Raw genomic sequence first — 20214 nt, forward strand, 5'->3', positions numbered from 1 at the left:
GGGATGCAGAATAACTCTGAAACCAAATAATCAAACCAACTCAGGAAGATGGCAAAGGTGCTATTTTATTAACAATGATCTAAAACAGGGAGCTACAACAGACATCAATGGACATTAGCTCGACCTCTCAGTGCATTTCGCATAAAAACATCCTTATATGCAAAGAATATGTCCGCCGTGATGTCATACTATGTGGCAAATAATAGAAAACCTATCAAAGGCTGTGATAGGCTTAAGGGGAACATCTATGTATACATTGCAAAGGAACTAGGATTGTAATTGGCTGCCCACTATCAGGTGGACAACTTATGCTTACCTCTAAAACCTGTCATCTTCAACACTATTAAGTCTATGATATATCATTGGCTCTCAAACTATAAGGCCCTTCGTTATACGGCCCTCGACAATTGGTTGGCATGCTCGTGCCATGTCTGGATCATTCGGTTCACTTAGCATCACGTAAGCTCAGACCCAGGTGCCAGGAAGTGGACTTGACTTTACCTCCCCACACAATTAACTCATCATCTCTCATCACCCAAGCCTTCTACCATGCAGATTGTCTTTCTTGCAAAGTATTCTTGTCTGTGGGAATATATGGGAGTACAGGCTTTCACTATTGTTGTTCTAGAACTCCATGCTCAACTCTATTTCCAAACTCTTAGTTCACGTGACAGGAGACCATGATTTGGTCCAGTTTGCAGTATTTAAACATATTAAATGAATAAAACGTGGCAAGCTTAGTGTTCTTTACTCGATTCTTAACTTCGTCATCAGTTTCTGTAAGATCCATGCATTCTCTTCCGCCAGTATTCTCAGGGCATCACACTCGTCTTTCGTGACATCACCAGCTCCTCTTTCACATTCCTTTGGAAAGTTCCTCCCTCAGATTGTATTCTCTTCGGGGATACATTTGATAGGGTTTTCTCAGAGGAAATCTTCTCTCAAACACTCGCTGCAGAATTGGCACACATGCATGTGTCAAGCATGGCACAATCTCAGGCTTCCAACATATAGGAGGTGGGGGTGGGATTTCCCGCAGAGGCATGTAACTGCTCCTCTACAATACAGCTAAAAGTCTCACACAGGTTTCACTATGCACTAGACCGACTGAAACTATTCTCGTGGGTGGGAACGGGTGATTGCCCAAGGTGTAAAAGGGGCAGTGCAGGGTATTTTCATATGCTATGCTTTTGGAATGATGTGTGCACTGTATTTTCAGACATAGCAGATGTGGATATGCCACTAGCTCCACTACAATATCTTTTCGACGTTTTTGAAGATGTTAGAAGCAGTTGCCACTAAGTGATGTATCTTAATTTATTGGACAAGCCCTAGAGTGCCAACTAAGGAACAATGGCCGCGGGCGGCTACCTGGTCTAATGAAAAGAAAGAACTTTGGGCCACAATGCAACCAACGGAAGCCCACCCGAAAGACATATAGGGCTCCTTCAGGGTGTATCATTTGCGAGCGGGGCAGCTACAAGACGAGGACATGAACTCACCCACTGCATACAGCCCTGGAGGTTCCGTGGTCTCCTCACAATCCGGCTCTATGCCGGTTTATTCATTGTTCGACTAGTATTGTAACATGGGGTGTCTGGCCGCTTGATCTTTCTGATCTTATGATATGTTTTATCATGACATGTAAAGTCTGTAAGATATTTGTGAGGCCAAGTGCTTAAAAAATCATAACTTTTGCATTCCGCCGTACAAATGACAAACATTTGGCAGCAGTGAGCCATTTACGTTGCAGAGCCAACATAACGCCTCACCGCTCGCCAAATTACTAATTTTGATAAAATGAGTTCCATGGTCGCACACTCTCACCACCCTTGCTTTCCTTTATAGAAGAATGTGCGTATTTTGACATTAAGGGAAAATCTATTTAGGTATGCAGTTGAAATCGAATATCTTATTTTGAGCCGGAATTTCCCAAATTAATTATTCAAAGCCAAATTTCAACACATGCTTACCTCTAATCTCTAGCAGAGTTTGATCGCTGGTTGGTCTGTACTCAACACTTTATTCTTTCCAGGATGATAAAATGAGGATCAATAACATGGTTCATCATGATTGTGCAAAACATCAAGACAACCAAACCTGTCTCTAATCGTTCCTGAGATTCAACACTCAATATTTTCCTTATTTAAAATACAATTATTTTATGTTCCTATAAGTAATTTACAATGGTTGCATGTATTAATTCAATAAATTAATGTTTTACTTGCTAACTTCAGCACAAATTAACACAATTACCATAATGATTGTGCTCACCTGAAGCACACTTTATACAAGTTTATACCCAGGCATAAAGTCTTAAGGGCCTCAATCACAAGTCTGGTGGTAATCCAGCACAATATCCGCTGAGTGGAAATAGCGTTACCGCCGAGTCGTGCAGTGGAATTAGCACCACATCACAACCTGGCGTGAACACATGCCCGACTCCGGCGGTGATGCTATTAGAGCCTGGCAGAAATTGCACGGAAATAAGGACTAGCATAGCGCTACCACCAGTGACACCGGTGCTAATATCACTGCCGGAAATTGAGTCAATGCTGGAACTGGAAGCATTGAGGCTGCCATTTTGAAAAACACAATCCATCAAACAGCTCCACTTCCTGCAGCCATTCAGACCTGGAAACAAGCCAGAATGTTTCAGGAGAGGATCAGAGGCAAGGTAGCTGAAAATCGACTCAGAAACCCAAACCAAAGTTTAGTGAGGGGGAGCTGGTGGTCCTGACCAATGAGGTTGTTGCTCACACTGATGAACTATATGGCCTTTGGCAAAGGAAAACATCAGCACAGCACAGGACAGCCATCTGGCATGCAATCAGCCAGAAAGTGACAGCTGTGGCGGGTGTCCGCATTGATGGGGAGGACTGTTGCAAATGCTGAAATGACCTCAGGGTCAGGGTGCGTGGGCTGCTGTCACAACACCGCCGGGAGTCACTTGTCACAAGAGGAGGAACTGTGGAGCCACTGGTCCTCACCGCCTGGGAAGAAAAGGGCAGCACAGTGCTGGACATAGAGGGAATAGAGCGAGTCGGAGGTGCAGGGTCAGGTGCCAGGAGGCAGGAGGTGAGTCAACCCACCCCCCAGCACAAGTGCATGAACAAATGACAGTCTAGCATAAGATGCCCCGGTGGACAGGGACCCACGTCAGCAGACCCAGTAGCTGTGCATGCCAACAGGGTGGAGTGAGGGGGTGACACATCAGCCACCCTCCACAGCAGCTACAGGCACAGCAGCAAGGACAGCCCTGTGCATTGCAGCAGCGGGAAGGGGTGGCAAGTGACCTATCCAAATGCCAGGCACAACACACTCCTGCAGGTGCACCCTGTGCAGCAGGACTGTGGTGTGTGAGCAACCACAACACTGTGCAGCAGTCACACCAGCATGTTGCATGCCCCATGTTGGGTGGGGATGTGGGGTCACGAAGGACCACAAGCATGCATGCCAAATATAAGATGCCCCTGCATGGACACTCTGCCACCCCCATACGGGACAGCATCCAAGGGTCCATCCGCAGGATTGTGCGGGCCATTGCAAAGAACCGGGGCAAAACAACTGCCAGTACGGCCGCCCTGACACTATACGCCCAGAGTGTCAGGGAGATGACTGAAGGTGTCTCTGCACTGGCAGAGGCCATCCGCCAGAGCAACGAGTTGACACGCGAACAGATGTAGGGGCCAGGCTCCATCAGCACACTGAGGGGTCAGTCACAGCGCCTTCAGCACCCAAGATCACTGGGGGCTGTCAGGGGGAGGGAAGTGGCCACGGTTGTAATGGACTCTGAGACACTAATTGCCATGAGTGGCCATGTTGTGGAGTTGGTGGGAGGAGTGGGGTGGGGGCATAGTCTGCTTGGGAGTTGGTGGGTGGCAAAGGGGGTAATGTGTGCTGGGGAGTAGGCGGGGGGAGGCGGGAGGGAGGATAGTTGGGGCACGTCATTACATTAAAACCGTTAAACTTCATCAATGCATGTCGTTCTTATTGATAGAGGCGAGTGTCACACAGTTGTGCATGGCTTGTGCCATGTTAAAGTGTCAGAAGAAATTGTCTATCAGTCCCTGGTAGGCCAATCCCCCATCCCTCGCATCATCTCAGGCAATGAGTGCATTTGCCACTGCCACAGGCACTGCATCCTCATCCTCTGGGGGTGGGATGTCCATGTCAGGGGGTAGAGGGACATACCTCTTCAGACAGATACTGTGCGGCATGGCACACACAAGCACAATGTTACCCACTTTCTATAGAGCGTACATCAGGGCACCACCAGTATGGTCAAGGCAGCAGAAACGTGCCTTTAGGGTCCTGCTCTGAGCATGGTTGGAGGCATTATCCTGCTGTGTTTGTGGATCACGCGCAGGGGCCATTAGCCAGGGCAGCTGTGGGTATCCGGAGTGACCTGCATGGGAAGGCACAGGCATTAGTCATGGTGTAAGGTGGGGGGGGTGGGCTTAAGCAATATCAGGGGAATGACAACTTGTGCATGCAAATGGGCTTTTTTTCATTATTTAGTCATGTGTCGATTCTATGTCTGTGTATGCTGTGTCAATCGTGTCATGGATTGTTTCTGCTTCACATGCGCCCTGTTCCCTTGCAGCATATGTTACGTGAAGTGTATGTCAGTGAATGTGCAGCTGAGATGGTGGCTATCATGTAGAAATGTATTTCCACTGTGTATGTGGCATGCTGGGTTTCCCATTGGCCCTCCCTGAGCATATGGGTCCGCTGGATCACCATTGTGGGCTGGCCACACATGCGTACATGGCTGTGGTACTGGCAGGGTTGTTCTTGTGTGAGGCAATATAGCAATCTTTCACCATTGCTTTGCTACGTGCATGTTGCATTGTGGTACCTCTAGTCATGTTGGTGTTAATAGTTGCTGCTGTATGTGTACATCAGCTTCTTGATGCAGATAAGTGCGACATGTGCCTGCTCCCTGGTGTCATGAACCACTGATTCCAGCCCTTCTGGACTTCGTGGTCCATGATGCACCACAGCATGAGGTCAGTGATTCTTCCAACATGGCCGACGGCCCAGAAACGCTGCGCTCTAGTCTTTACACGCAACGCTCTGCTTCCCAGAAAACAGTCCCTCCCCCGCAGCTCTGCCGTCTCACCGCAACTGCTTGGAGTTATAAGGCATGTGTATCGAATCCTTGAACCATACTATTTTCCAGCTCCTTACCCCCTTTTTCTCCTTCCTCGAACCCCCTCCTGATTCCTGCATTTCTTCCGCTAGCCTTATCTCCCCTTATCCCGGATCCCGTCTTGTACTCGGTGCCGCGGTCTTCTAGGCACTCTCTGAGCATAGGACGCCTACCTGTACAAGTCTCGAACAGTGAGGAAGAAGGGAAGTGCTCGTAAGAAAACCACAAGCAAGGAAAAACAGGTGAGAAAGAAAGAAGCGTGTGACAGATTGAGATGCCAAAAACCTGATATAGAAGTAGACATGGAAGCCGCAGTTCAAGACCTCATGAGAGGAATGCAAGAATTAACCACAGAGGTTCAAAATCTCAAGGCCGAAAATGCAGCATTAAAAGAGCTTGTCTTGTCCCTGGAATCCGCGTTCAAAGAAAGCGCCCTGGTAGGGGATGTAGTGGGCAAATATGATGGTTCTTCCAAGTCCCTGCGTTCCTTCCTTGACTCCTGCCTAGTGCATTTCACGTTCAAACCCTACTATTTCTCCACACCTCGGGCTAAGGTGGGGTTTATGATATCTCACCTCACGGGCAATGCCTTAACATGGGTGACTCCCCTAGTCAATTCGGGAGACTCACTCTTGGATGATTACGATGGATTTGTGGAAGCCTTTAAGGCCATGTTTGATCGACCAGAACCTGCCTACAGGGCACAAGAAAGACTTCTCGAATTCCAGCAAGGAGGTCAGGATATGCTTACTTACGTGACTCATTTCAAACAGCTAGCTAAAGAAGCCGATTGGTCTCAAGAAGCTAGTTTCACCCTATTCCGAAGGGGATTGAATGATGAAGTAAAGGATGAGTTAGCCAGACTAGTCCGTCCGAGTTCCTTCCAGGCACTAATGGACTTTTCCTCACAGATTGACTTCAGAATCCAGGAGAGAAAGGCAGAGAAAAGAAAAACAAAGACAACATCCCCAAAGACAACCGTAGTATATCCTTGCCTCAAGGAAGCATCCACTCCACGTTCCTTGGATCCAGAACTATGTAGTTGGGTGCCTTCCGCTGACCAATTTCTCCGCAAGAAAGGATCCATAGGATCAATACCGGACTTTGTATGTATTGTTCCTCTGACAAACATCTTGTGAGAGAATGCCCAATAGCACCTTCCCGACGTTCGGGAAACGCCAGGTCCCGATCCTAAGCAGAGCACAGCTTCGGGAGAAAGATGCCTGCTCCGCACCCATTCCTTCCTTGAATACTCCAGGACAGAACACCTTAGTGATTCTCCAGACAATCTTGTCATCTGCTGAGAAAGAATCCTTGCCCATCTTGGCTCTAGTGGACTGCGATGCCATGGGTGTTTTCATAGACCCTGACTGGGCTGTCAGTCACAATATTCCTCGAGAACCCAAAGAAGTAATACAACCTGTCGAAGGAATAGACGGGAGACCAATGTCTTCCGGGCCCATTACTCACCAAACCAAGGAATTACTACTCTTGATAAACCATCAGGAAAGGCTCAGTTTTGACATCATAAAGGCCGCTCACTACTCCATGGCTTTAGGCATGCCCTGGCTTCAGAAACACAATCCATACATCAACTGGGCAGCGGGCTTCCTATTTCTAGGTTCTTAATTCTGCATGTCCCATTGTTTGTCTCAAGGCTCATTGCAAAACCCTCCTGTGAGCTCCCGGAATCCCAAACAATCATCCTTAAGTGTATCCAACATTATCCAAGTACCTGAGATTTATCAACCGTACTCAGATGTGTTTTCAACAGCCATTGTTCAAGCTCTTCCACCCGACAGACCTGAGGATTGCACCATTGACACAGATGCTTCAGCAGTGATTCCATTCGGCAGAATGTTCATATTATCCGAACCCGAAAAAAGGGCCCTACGAGAATACCTTGATACCAACCTGGCAAATGGGACTATTCATCCTTCAAAATCTCCAGCCGGTGCTTCCCTATTCTTCGTTCCAAAGAAAGACACCAAAGAGCTTCGACCCTGTTTGGACTACTGTGGTCTCAACCAATGTACTCTCAAGGATCGTTATCCGCTACCACTCATTTCTGACATCCTGGAGGCAGTTTGGGGTTCTGTCATCTTCACTAAACTCGATTTTAGGGGTGCTTATCACCTCGTTCGGGTAAAGGAAGGTGATGAATGGAAGAGGGCCTTCAGAACTCCCTTTGGTCACTTTGAATATCTGGTAATGCCCTTCGGTCTCGCCAACGCCCCTGCGGTCTTTCAACGGTCTATGGATAGAGTTTTCTCTGATATGCTGTTCCTTTTTGTCATCGTGTACCTGGATGATATACTGATTTATTCCAAAACCCCCCAGATCCATCAAGAACATGTAAAAGCAGTTTTACAATGTCTACGTGAACACAAACTCCTGGCCAAACCAGAAAAATGTCTCTTCCATGTCCAAACCGTTCATTATCTTGGATTTGTGCTGAGCTCCAAAGGAATCGGAATGGATCCTGCCAAGGTCGACTCCATACTCTCGTGGCCAGCACCCACCACTGTAAAACAGATTCAATCCTTCCTGGGACTTGCAAATTTCTACAGAAAATGTATCTCTACATTTTCTGACATAGTGCATCTCATAGTAGCATTCTTAAAGAAGGATACACAGTTTAAATGGTCTACTGCTCAAGAGATGCCAATTCAGCAGCTGAAACAAAGATTTACTCAAGGTCCAATCCTGGCCCAACCAACATAAATCAGCCCTTTCTGGTGGAAACAGATGCATCTGACTACGCCATTGGTGTGGTCTTAAAACAAGAATTCGAAGACAAGATGGAACATCCTATTGCCTACCTATCCCGTACTCCCAGCGAGAGCCACTATTCTGTCCTGGAGAAGGAGTTATTGGCCATCTGACAAGCCTTTACCGACTGGCGCCATCTACTCTTGGGCGCTAAACATCGAAACTTGCAAGTCCTACAGTCCCTGGAATCGAGAAACAGTCGTCAAGCCCGTTGGGCCTTCTTTTTTGCCCAGTACCAATTCCGTATTCACCACTTTCCTGGAACTAGTAACATTATAGCAGATGCCTTATCCAGGCGTCCTCACTACGAGTCTGTCGACGCTTGTGCCTTTCTGAAGATGTTCCCTAATACTGCGTTTGTGGCACAAGCAAATTCCCTCCTGGAAGACGTCTGAGCCGAACCACCTTCTTCCGATCTCTGGAAGGATTACATCAGGAATAATCAATGGAACCTAGTAACGAAAGATGGTTATCTCTTCAAGGACAAACGACTGGCAATACCCACACAAAAACTGAAAGACAAAATCATGAATCTTTGCCATGACACCTTCCATTCGGGACATTGCGACATCACTACCACTCTCCGCCTCATTCAGAGACAATTCTGGTGGCCGAAGTTGATTGCTGACAAAAGAACTTACATACAAACCTGCGCAGTGTGCAATCGGAACAAACATGATAACAGAAAACCTGCAGTGCTCCTACATCAACCCGCACTACCAACACGCCCTTGGGAAATTATCGCCACAGACTTAATTGTGGAATTGCCCCCATCCAGAGGATATACAACCATAATGGTTACCATTGATCTATTTACCCATATGGCTCACTTCACACCTTTGCTCAAACTACCATCCTCACTTAAATTGGCTGGGATATTCCTAAAACATATATTTAGGCTTCATGAATTACCTTCCAAGATCATCTCCGACAGAGGACCTCAATATATATCACAGTTCTGGAAACAACTATGCCAAATACTAGGCATCCAGCGTGCATTATCTTCGGGATATCATCCTCAGACTAATGGGGCAACGGAACAGGTAAATCAGACACTGGAACAGTGCCTCTGCTGTTTTGCAACCACGGTCCAGGATGATTGGTCACTTTTGATTCCTGTAGCTGAATTCGCTTACAACAATTCTGACCATTCGGCTACCAAGACAAGCCCATTCTTTTGCAGTCAAGGATTTCATCCTTCAGTTCTACCATCTGTCCTACCACATCCTACCCCGGTTCCCTCAGTTGACGCCTCGATTGAAACACTAGTAAACGTACATAGGGACACGAAGGAGCACCTGGAGAAAGCCAGGATAGAAGTCAAGAGATATGCACATACCAAGCGGAGACCTTGCCCTTCATAGGAAATCGGGGATAAAGTTTGGTTATCCTCAAAACTTCTTCCTCGTCATTTATGGCCTAATAAACTGGCTCCCAAGTATTATGGACCTTTCTCCATTAAGGAAATTATTATTCCAGTGGCCTTTCGACTTCAACTTCCAGAATCCTGGAAGAGGATACATCCGGTTTTCCACACTTCCTTATTGAAACCGTATGTATGATCCACCAGAACTACTCCTGGACCTAACCCAGCGCTCATCAATGACCAGATTGAGTTTGAGGTCGCCAGGATATGTGATTCCAGATACAGACGCGGTCAGCTCCAATATTTGGTGGAATGGAAGGGATACCCCCCCCCAGTGAACGCACCTGTGAACCTGTCTCAAACATGAATGCCCCCCATCTAGTACAAAGGTTCCATGGAATCCATACAGGCAAACCTGGTGGTTCTGGGTTTAGGAGGAGGCATGCTGTCATGAACCACCGATTCCAGCCCTTTTGGACTTCGTGCTCCAGGATGCACCGCAGCATGAGGTCACTGATTCTTCCAACATGGCCGACGGCCCAGAAAGGCTGCGCTCTAGTCTTTATGCGCAATGCTCTGCTTCCTAGAAAACAGGCACGCCCCACGGCTCTGCGCGTCTCAACGCAACTGCTTGGAGTTGTAAGGCATGTGTATCGAGTCCTTGAATATACTATTTTCCAGTTCCTTACCCCTTTTTTCTCCTTCCTGGAACCCCCTCCTGATTCCTGCATTTCCTCTGCTAGCCTTATCTCCCCTTATCCCGGATCCTGTTTTGTGCTCAGTGCCGCGGTCTTCCGGGCACTCTCTGAGAATAGGATGCCTGCCCTTCCTCCTTCCTGGATCCCATCGCTGAACATTCCTGGATACTGAACGCTATCCTGCTTAAGGCAGTCGGCTTACCTCACGCTGGAATCCGAAGACTTGCGCCCTTACCTGTACAAGTCTCGAAAAGTGAGGAAGAAGGGAAGTGCTCCCAAGAAGACCACAAGCAAGGAAAAGCAGGTGAGAAAGAAAGAAGCGTGTTATACCTGGCCTGTACTGTGACGTTGGTGCGGAAGGTGGTCAAGTACGGAATTTGCATTTGCTTGCAATGCCATCATTTGTGTAGTTATTAGCACACACCGCCACCCATCTGGGCATGTGCTTCACAGCGTGTGTGTACTGGCTTTTCTACTCACCCACTATCCAGGCCTGTTCTCCTTTGTGCCTCTCCATGTATCATGGCAAAGCGCTGTTCCATAGGACCATGGCATTGTGGGTGGAACCAGAGTAGTGGGCACAGCAGTGGATGATGTACAGGTTAGGGTCACAGGTCACCTGCTGTCACGGATTTCCCCCTTTCTCACCTGAGTTCGATCCTTGCAGGAATTCTTGGAAGGAGCCTTCTTGCGAACGGATCGGGTTTTGTACAAGCCCGCGCGAGCCTCTTCTGGTTCCAGCGTGCGTTCAGCATTCAGCGTCCAGGGGTACTTGGAGTCTCTGGGAAGTCCAGGAAATGAGGGTGGTGTACTCGAAGGCGGTACACGAGATCTGGGAATCAAGGCAGAGTAAGGAGGGAAGAAGGGAAGAGGGGGAAATCGAGGGTCCAGGAACCAGGAAACAATAGATTAGTTACAGCGAACTACTTAGCACACGTCTAGCCACTGCAAGCGGTAGCATTGAGATGCGCGGGGCCGCGGAGGCGTGGTCTCTTTGTAGAATGAGCTACATCTGACGTGGAGGCTGGTGGAGAGCGTACCACGTTAGACGGCCATTTTGGAAGTACCAAGGAGTGCAAGCCCCGTTGTGACAGAGACCAGGAAATCCAAAAGGGACGCCTTCTATGGATCATGACAGCATGCCTCCTCTGAAAACCTGTCCCACCAGGTTTGCCCGGGTGTATGAAATGATACCTTCTGAGCAATCGAGGGGTATTCAGATTTGAAAATGGTTCCCACGTTCTTTCACTAGGAGGATATCCTTTCCACTCAACCAGGTATTGAAGTTGACCCCGTTTATACCGGGAGTCACATATTCTGGATACTTCATATTCCAGCTGGTGGTCGGGTCTGAAGGACTTCCGGGAGGACTGGATGTAAGGTTTTAATAAAGAAGTGTGAAAAACTGGATGAATCTTCTTCCAGGAGTCTGGCAATTTGAGCCGGAATGTCACTGGGTTTATGATTTCCTTTATGGAAAAAGGGGCATAGTACCGGGGAGCCAGTTTGTTTGGTCATAAATGTTGAGGCAGTAGTTTCGAGGACAGCCAGACCTTATCACCGACTGCATAAGAAGGTCCTGGTCTTCTTTTGGAGTCGGCATAACGCTTGGTATGAGTTCGGGCCTTTTCTAAGTGTTCTTTGGCTTCCTTGTGTACGTTGATGAGAGTTTCAATCCAGAGTCGACTGTTGGTACTGGTGTGGGATGTGGGAGAATGGAAGGTAGAACCGAAGGGTGGAATCCTTGGCTGTAATAAAAAGGGCTGGTCTTGACTGCCGAGTGATCAGAATTGTTGTAGGTGAATTCAGCCACAGGTATTAAGAGTGACCAGTCGTCCTGTACCTTGGTGGCGAAACAACGAAGGTATTGCTCCAGGGTCTGGTTCACACGCTCGGTAGCTCCATCAGTCTGTGGATGATAACCTGAAGAGAGGGCACGTTGGATTCCTAGAATACTGCATAAGTGTTTCCAGAATTGAGAGATGTATTGAGGTCCCCTGTCTGATATGATCTTGGAAGGGAGCCCATGAAGTCGAAATATGTGTTCCAGGAAGATGCCAGCGAGTTCTGAGGAAGATGGCAATTTGTACAATGGTGTAAAATGAGCCATGTGGGTAAATAAATCAATGGTGACCATGATAGTCGTGTAACCTCTGGATGGTGGTAATTCCACAATAAAGTCCATAGCGATGAATTCCCAGGGCCTAGACGGTAGCGTAGGTTGAAGTAGGAGACCTGCCGGTTTCTTGTTATCATGCTTGTTTTGATTGCAGACTGCACAGGCTTGAATGTACCGTTGAACGTTCATTTTCATTTTAGGCCACCAAAATTGTCTTTGTATGAGACGGAGGGTGTTGTGACGCCATGATGTCCGGAGTGAAGGGTATCGTGACAGAGGTTAATAATCTGTTGTTGTAGTCTCTGAGTGGGAATGACCAGGCCATTATCCTTAAACAGGTACCCGTCTCTTGTTCTAAGGTTCCACCAATTCTTCCCCGTAAATTCCTTCCAGATCTCAGAGGACTGGGTTTGCATCCGAATGTCTTCCAGGAGACTGATTGCTTGGGCTACAAAAATTGTGTGGGGAAACATCTTTGGGAAGGACCGATCTTCAAGAGTTTCGTAGTCGGGACGTCGGGATAAGGCGTCAGCAATTATGTTCTGTGATCCGGGGACATGATGGATGTGGAACTGGTACTGGGCAAAGAAGAAGGCCCAACGGGCTTGACGACTATTCCTACATTCCAAAGATTGTAGAACTTGAAGATTTCGATGGTCCGTACAGACCTGAACAGGATGTTTAGCTCCCAGAAGTAGATGACTCCATTCTGTGAAGGCTTGATGGATGGCTAACAGGTCCTTTTCCAAGACGGAATAATGAGTCTCGCTGGGAGTCAGGGTTTGTGAAAGGTAAGCAATGGGATGTTCTAATTTGTCCTAGAATTCCTGTTTTAGCACTGCTCCTATGGCATAGTTAGAGGCAAACGTCTCAACTAGAAATGGTTGATTAATATCAGGTTGAGCTAGGATGGGGGCTTAAGTAAACTCTGCATTTAATCGTTGGAATGCCTTATCTTGAGCTGATGTCCAGAGAAAGGGAGTATCTTTCTTCAACAATGCAATGATCGGTTGAACTATCTCAGAAAAGGACGGTATGAATTTCAGGTAAAAGTTGGCAAGCCCCAGGAAGGATCGAATCTGTTTCACGGTAGTGGGAACAGGCCAAGATAGTATGGCTTTTACCTTTGAGTGGTCCATTCCAATTCCTTCTGGACTAAGGACAAATCCTAGATAGTGAACAGTAGAGACATGAAAAAGGCATTTCTCGGGTTTAGCTAGAAGTTTGTGTTCACGTGGCCGTTGTAAGACTGCCTTAACATGTTCTTCATGCTTTAGATGGTCCTTGGAGTACATCAAGATATCGTCCAGGTAAACTATGACGAAGAGGAACAGCATGTCAGAAAACACCCGATCCATGAAACGTTGGAAGACCGCTGGGGCATTAGCGAGTCCGAAGGGCATGACCAGGTATTCAAAGTGACCAAAGGGTGTTCTAAACGCTGCATTCCATTCGTCTCCCTCCCTGATACGGATCAGATGGTAGGCACCCTTGAGATCCAATTTCGTGAATACTACAGCTCCTCTCACCGCTTCCAGGATATCTGAGATTAAGGGCAATGGGTAGCGGTCCTTGAAGGTGCATTGATTTAATCCACTGTAAGCGATATTCAATCAACACTACAGCTAAGTCAATGCCTAGTCTGGGATGCTGAGGAAAACCCTTATTGATGTATTTTTATATCCAGTTTAGTACTCTGGATGACAACCCTTGTATAACACCCCCCTCTTATAATCCCCCTGACCGCAGTGAGCCAAGAAGTAGGATTGTTTTGCAAATTAAAAGGTTTATTTGAAAATGTAAACAATATATATATATATCACACTTCTATAAATAAATTGATAATGGATATTACACTTGTGAATATGAGCAGTAATCAGCAAGAGGTAATTTATGAATAGGAACAGAAGAATAAGGTGGGAAAGAATGCTTTATAAGGTTCAAGGAAACGCAATGATGAATGAAATGCAGTACAGAAAATAACTTGATATGGCTTCAACAAACGACAATGTAATCACTTTCCTTGACAATTCACTCCCCCCCCATGCAATGTAAGAAATGGAAGGAGAGCACACAGTCTTCAAGAATCCCAACAAATCACACTTTATAATGCAATACACAGTTCCAGTTCTCCCAGCAAGCTTAGGGAAAACAGGGATGAGATTTAAACACAGGCAAATTACTTTAATGTGGTTTGCAAGGAAGTGAAAAGGTGCTAAAATTGCTTTTAATTCCCTCTAGAGGTTCAGGGTAGGTGATGGCTACTTTATATTAGTTCAGGCTCACTTTAACAATACTCTATGAATGATTAGCAGATTGCAAACGAATTTTAGCAAAGAGAAGCAAAAAGCTGCTGATTTCTACAGATGAAGAAATCGGGCCAAATCGCAAATCGCGGTAAATTTCTGCGTGTCTCGCGATTATGGGAAAAGTATAGGGAGTAGATTCTAAGCTTTCAGGAGAAATTTAAATCTCATTCCTAGCACAAACGGTTCCGGAGATACGGATGATTTAATAAAGGTAGATTTTCGGATTTAAAGTAAAACTCAAAATGACAGGTGACAGCTTGCAGCTGCAGAATTGACAGGTGACAGTTGTGCAGCTTTAAAAATGACAGATGACACGATTTCTAGGAGGCTGTTCTAATTAGGTTAAAATAGCTTGAATTACATTATTTTAACTAAGAGATTGGGTTCTGCACAGTTCTGGCGGATACTCACTCCTAATTTTGAAATGAATGGGCCTCGTCACGGATCTGGTCAACTGGACTGGACTTCGGTTCTCTCTGCTCGGCGGGTCAATCAGGCACCGGTTCTGCTCACAGTGGTCTGGGTCAGCTCTCTGGATACAGCGGCCTGTGGTTCTCTGGATCTCTGGTCTGCTCTCTGGCAATTGTTCTTGGCAAAACAATTCAGACAGCTCGCCCGGCTGTGGAATAGTTTGCAGATGATTTTAAGGATGCTGAGGCCTGCTGAGAAGAGTTCTCAGTTTGTGGGTTTAGGCCCTTGCTTTAAGTTCTGAAGTAAAGTTCTGGTCTTTGGAGATTGATGGATGTGAAGTCTGGAGTCTCCCGGCAGAGCGTCCCGCATGAAAATGGAATTGACTGTCTCTACCTGTCCCAGCAGTTTCTTTTTATGTGTTTTGAAAATGGGTGTGTGCATGGCATAACTGAGCCTGCCCCTCTCTACTTGTCATTGGCCCAATTCTCCCCTCTCCCATGATTGGGGGAATTGGGTTGTGAGTCAGAGTGTGTCATGATGCCCGCTCCCGGGGAGCCGGTTCAAGCCCTGCGTCCCCGAAAGCGGACATCCAGTCCCCAAGGAAGGACCCAGCAACCCCATATAGGGGCCCTTTGGACAGTGTCCTGGCGCCTATGGCGCCAGGCTCATAAAAGACATCAGTCCTGGCGCCATAGCCGCCAGGCTCATTATGGAAGTGCTTGGGTGCACTTACCTGATGCAGGCCATGCTGCAGGATCCCGGCCTCCTTCAGGCCTGAAAGGAACTACTTTACCTGTGGGACTAATTTACCATCCGGGCGTGGTCGGGGAAGGATACATACCTGATTGGAGGAAGGATACATACCTGGAACTTCTTCCAAGGCTATTTAAACCCCACCCGAACAGCCACACGTGCTTCGCGTTGTTCTGCATCTAGCAGCTGGACGCTCACCGTGTCTGCTCCTGCATCCTGACTTCTGCCACGCCTGCCAGCATCCTGGATCACCTGCAAAGGAAGAGAAGAAGAGAACAGAAGAAGGAAAAGTCCTTACCTGCTAAATCCGCATCCCGGAGACATCTCGCCGACAATCCTGAAAAGGAAGACTTTTATTTAAAAGCTCATCGCGTCGATCGCTGCAGCGCCGCATTCCACTCACCTTTACTGGGCGCCTCCATGTTCAGCAGCGATCATCCGGATTCGCAGTCACGCCCCAGCGCCTAGGGAGAAAAAGACCAGAACAAAAGGTGAGAGAGAGAAGGGAATAAGGAAAGCTAAATCTCCATGTTAAGACTTACCTGTTGATTCATTCCCTCTTCATTTCGGGTCCGCGCCGCATCCTGGCATTTCCGGACCCCGGCCCCTAAGGGGAAAAAGAGACATCAGCGTTAATGAGCGAATGAAAAGACATTACCAAAAAACGCTCATAAAAGACTTACCTGATTTCAACAAGGATTTCACCTCTCATCTCGGGTTGGTGCCTGTTCCCCGGCATTCCGTACCCCGGCCCCTATGGGGAAAAAGACACTAGCATTAGTACATTAATGCATGGACACAAGGGGAACCTCTTATCAAAAAACTTACCTGGAAGCCAAGCAAGTTTGGTTCTCACCAATCCGAAAATCCAGTGAAGTAACTGGATACCAACGCGCCCCTGCATCAGAAGCAGGATGGAGAGCTCGTCCTTCCAGACCCTAAGGTGAGACGCTACGAGGAATCACAGAAGGGTTTCGAGGAGGGTGAGAGGGGAAAGTGGGAGACTGATTGCATTGCCCGGCAGACAGTTAATCCCCTATTTTCGCCTACAGAAGGATACTTCTGCGAGCCAGACAAGCCAGATTTGGGGGACCGGTCCAGTCTGTCTTCCGAACCCTGCGCATCACCTTAGAAGAGGTCACAGCAGCGCGAACCAGGCCAGCGCCTCCGTGGGAGTCAGGTGAGCATTACAGAACGCGAAGCCCTCCTACAAATTCCCACCCAGGCGCTATGGAAAGTTCTGAGACTGATCAGTTGGCCCAATTACTGGGGGAATTACGGGCCGAAGTACATGCCGCTCGTCAAGAGACTAATGCCCTCAGGAGGGAATTAATAATATCAAAGGAAAGAAATGATGACCTGGCCAGACAGCTTTTGCAAGGTCAAGCTGGGCAAACTCCTCTACCCGGTTCCAGAGGGAACCCCGCTCCTGTGGTTTCCAGTAACCCTGTGCAGATTAATCTACCTGGAAACATGCCGCTGGCCCCACCCGAACACTTTGCTGGGGACCCCAAACGATTCGCCGTATTCATGAATCAGTGTCGTTTGCACTTCCTATGCAGACCTGGGGCCTTCCCTAATGATCAGACCAAGGTAGCCTTTGTATTGTCATATCTCAGCGGCTGCGCTGCCGATTGGTCAGTTCCACTGGTTACTCAAGATGACCCAATTCTCCGTGATTTTCAAAGGTTTCAAGCAAGCATGGAAAGGTTATTTGCTCGATACTCTCAGGGGCAGGCTCTGGATGACGAACTTCTATCCCTGCGACAGGGCAATCAGGACCTCCTATCCTATATTGCAACCTTTAATAGACTAATTGTGGAAACGGGATGGCCAGAGGATAAAAGAGTCACGTTGTTTTATCGAGGCCTACGCAGAGAACTTAAAGATGTCTTGGCCCAAGTTGTAAATCCGCCCCAAGAATGCACAGAGTATATAGACTTAGTGGTCCAATTGGATCACAGACTTCAAAACAGAAAAGCAGATCGGTCCAGGTTTGAGACCCGGGTGTTGGTCAAGACCCATGCTAATCCCAAGGGAGTTGATGTCTCTGAGCCTATGCAAATTGGAGGGGTTAAAGGACCCTTAACTCAAAAGGAACGTGAAAGGAGGCGGCAGTTAAAAGTATGTCTTTATTGTGGGAATTCTGGACACTTTCTACGAGATTGCCCGGCAAAACCGCCCCGAAAGGCGGTAGGAGCCGCTGATAAAAACCATGAAGACTCTGTTTCGGGAAACGACTCCGCCCGACAAGTGTAGGGGTCCGCTTGCCGAGCTTGAAAACTAACTCTCAGACCTCGCATTTCATTGTGCCAATGGTTCTCGTAGATCCAGAACAGAATAGCCCCACTATCGATGTATAAAGGCATACATCGATAGTGGGGCTATTGGAAACTATGTGGTTCGTGAATTGGTCTCTAGGATTAACCTCCCTCTCCGTCCTAAAATCAGCAAAGATGTCATCACCACAGTCGATGGAACTGAAATTGCCTCTGGACCGGTTACACATTCCACTACTGAGGTGACTCTTATTGGTCCCGACGGCCATCGGGAGGGTGTTGTGTTTGATGTAATCAAGGCTCCACAGTTTCAGGTTATTCTTGGAATCCCTTGGTTAGAGACACATAATCCTCGAATTGATTGGCGAGCTAAGAGAATAACCTTCCCGGATTGTACACAAACCTGCTACCCAGAAAACCTGAAGATTAATCTAGCATCTATAACCTCTGCCTCCATGCAACTACCTCCGGAATACCAAGACTTTCAGGACGTCTTCCAAAAGGAACAGGCCAAGACGTTACCTCCTCACAGATCGTACGATTGCCAAATCGATCTGGTGCCCAGTGCACAACCCCCTTGTAGCAGGATTTATGCCCTTACCGAACCTGAGAATCTGCATTTGAGACAATATTTGGATCAATACCTAGCTAATGGTTTTATTCGCCCGTCAAATTCCCCGGCATCCTCGGCTTTGTTCTTCGTGCCCAAAAAAGAAGGCGACCTTAGAACTTGTATCGATTACCGCGCATTGAACCAGATAACGGTTAAAAACCATTATCCTCTGCCTCTGATCCCTGAACTCCTTGACCAGGTGAAGGACGCTTGCATATACACCAAGTTAGATCTCCGGGGGGCTTATCATCTGGTACGAGTTAAAGAAGGCGACGAATGGAAAACTGCCTTCCGTACTAAATACGGATTATTCGAGTACCAGGTGATGCCTTTCGGATTGTGTAACGCGCCGGCTGCCTTCCAATACTTCATGAATGATGTCCTTCGGGAACTCATAGATGTTTGTGTTGTCGTATATATCGATGACATTCTGGTGTACTCCTCTTCGGAATCTGATCACAGAAAACACGTCAGGGCAGTACTTGAAAAACTGCGCCAACACAAACTATTTGCTAAATTGGAGAAATGTGTTTTCCATACCACAGAAGTCGAGTTTCTAGGTTTCATCCTGACACCCAAAGGAGTCCGAATGGACTCAAGAAAAGTGGATGCCATCCTCAAATGGCCATCACCTAGCTCTGTAAAAGGGGTTCAAAGCATGCTCGGCTTTGCCAATTTCTATCGCTGGTTTATCCCGGAATTTTCACGCGTGGTACAACCCATTACTGCACTCTTGAGGAAAAATAAACGTTTTGAATGGTCTGAAGAAGCCGAGCAGGCCTTTCAGGATTTAAAAGCTAAGTTTACCTCTGCACCTATATTGAAACACCCGAGTCCAGATCTCCCTTATGTCGTCGAGACTGACGCATCCAGCCTAGCCATGGGAGCTGTCCTCTCCCAAAGAGATCCCGAAACCAACCAACTGCATCCCGTAGCATTTTGGTCCAGAAAATTCTCGGCACCCGAGGTTAATTATGCAATCACGGACAAAGAACTGTTAGCCATTAAGTCCGCTTTTAAAGCCTGGCGGCATTATCTGCTTTGCGCTCGACATACCATCACAGTGATCACTGATCACCGGAATTTACAGTATTTGAAAACCGCCAAGGCTCAGTCATCACGGCAGCGCCGATGGGCTTTGTTTTTCGCTGAATTTGATTTCGTGATTACCTATCGACCTGGCTGCAAGAATGGCAAAGCAGATGCCTTATCCCGAATTGGAATGGGAGAATCTGATACAAACTCAGAACCAGTACCAATAATTCCCGAACAGAGGATTCTAGGCATGACTTCGTTACAGACGCTTGAAGACATTCAAGCCAGAGTGAAACAACTCCTGGACCCTACAACCTTACAGGATTGGATACAAAAGGGATGAGACTTTACCATAGATAATGGTTTACCTTATTTCCAAGGACGCTTATTCCTGCCACATAAGGAATTACACAAACTAGTTATTTCCGGTTATCATGATGCATTAATAGAGGGACACCCCAGTATTGCCAAGACAGAGGAAAAGGTGAAACGACAATTTTGGTGGCCCTCTTGGCGAAAAGATGTTAAATCTTTTGTGATGTCCTGTGTTGTTTGCGCCCAAAATAAAAGTCAAAAGAAAAGACCAGCCGGTCTCCTTCAACCTCTAGACATACCGCCAGCATCCTGGCACACCCTATCAATGGATTTTATTACGGACCTGCCTCCTTGTTCGGGGTACAATACTATTCTGGTAATTGTGGATT

This window comes from Ambystoma mexicanum, chromosome 5p (assembly GCF_040938575.1).
Source record: "Ambystoma mexicanum isolate Mex_15411 chromosome 5p, UKY_AmexF1_1, whole genome shotgun sequence".
Taxonomy (NCBI): Eukaryota; Metazoa; Chordata; class Amphibia; order Caudata; family Ambystomatidae; genus Ambystoma; species Ambystoma mexicanum.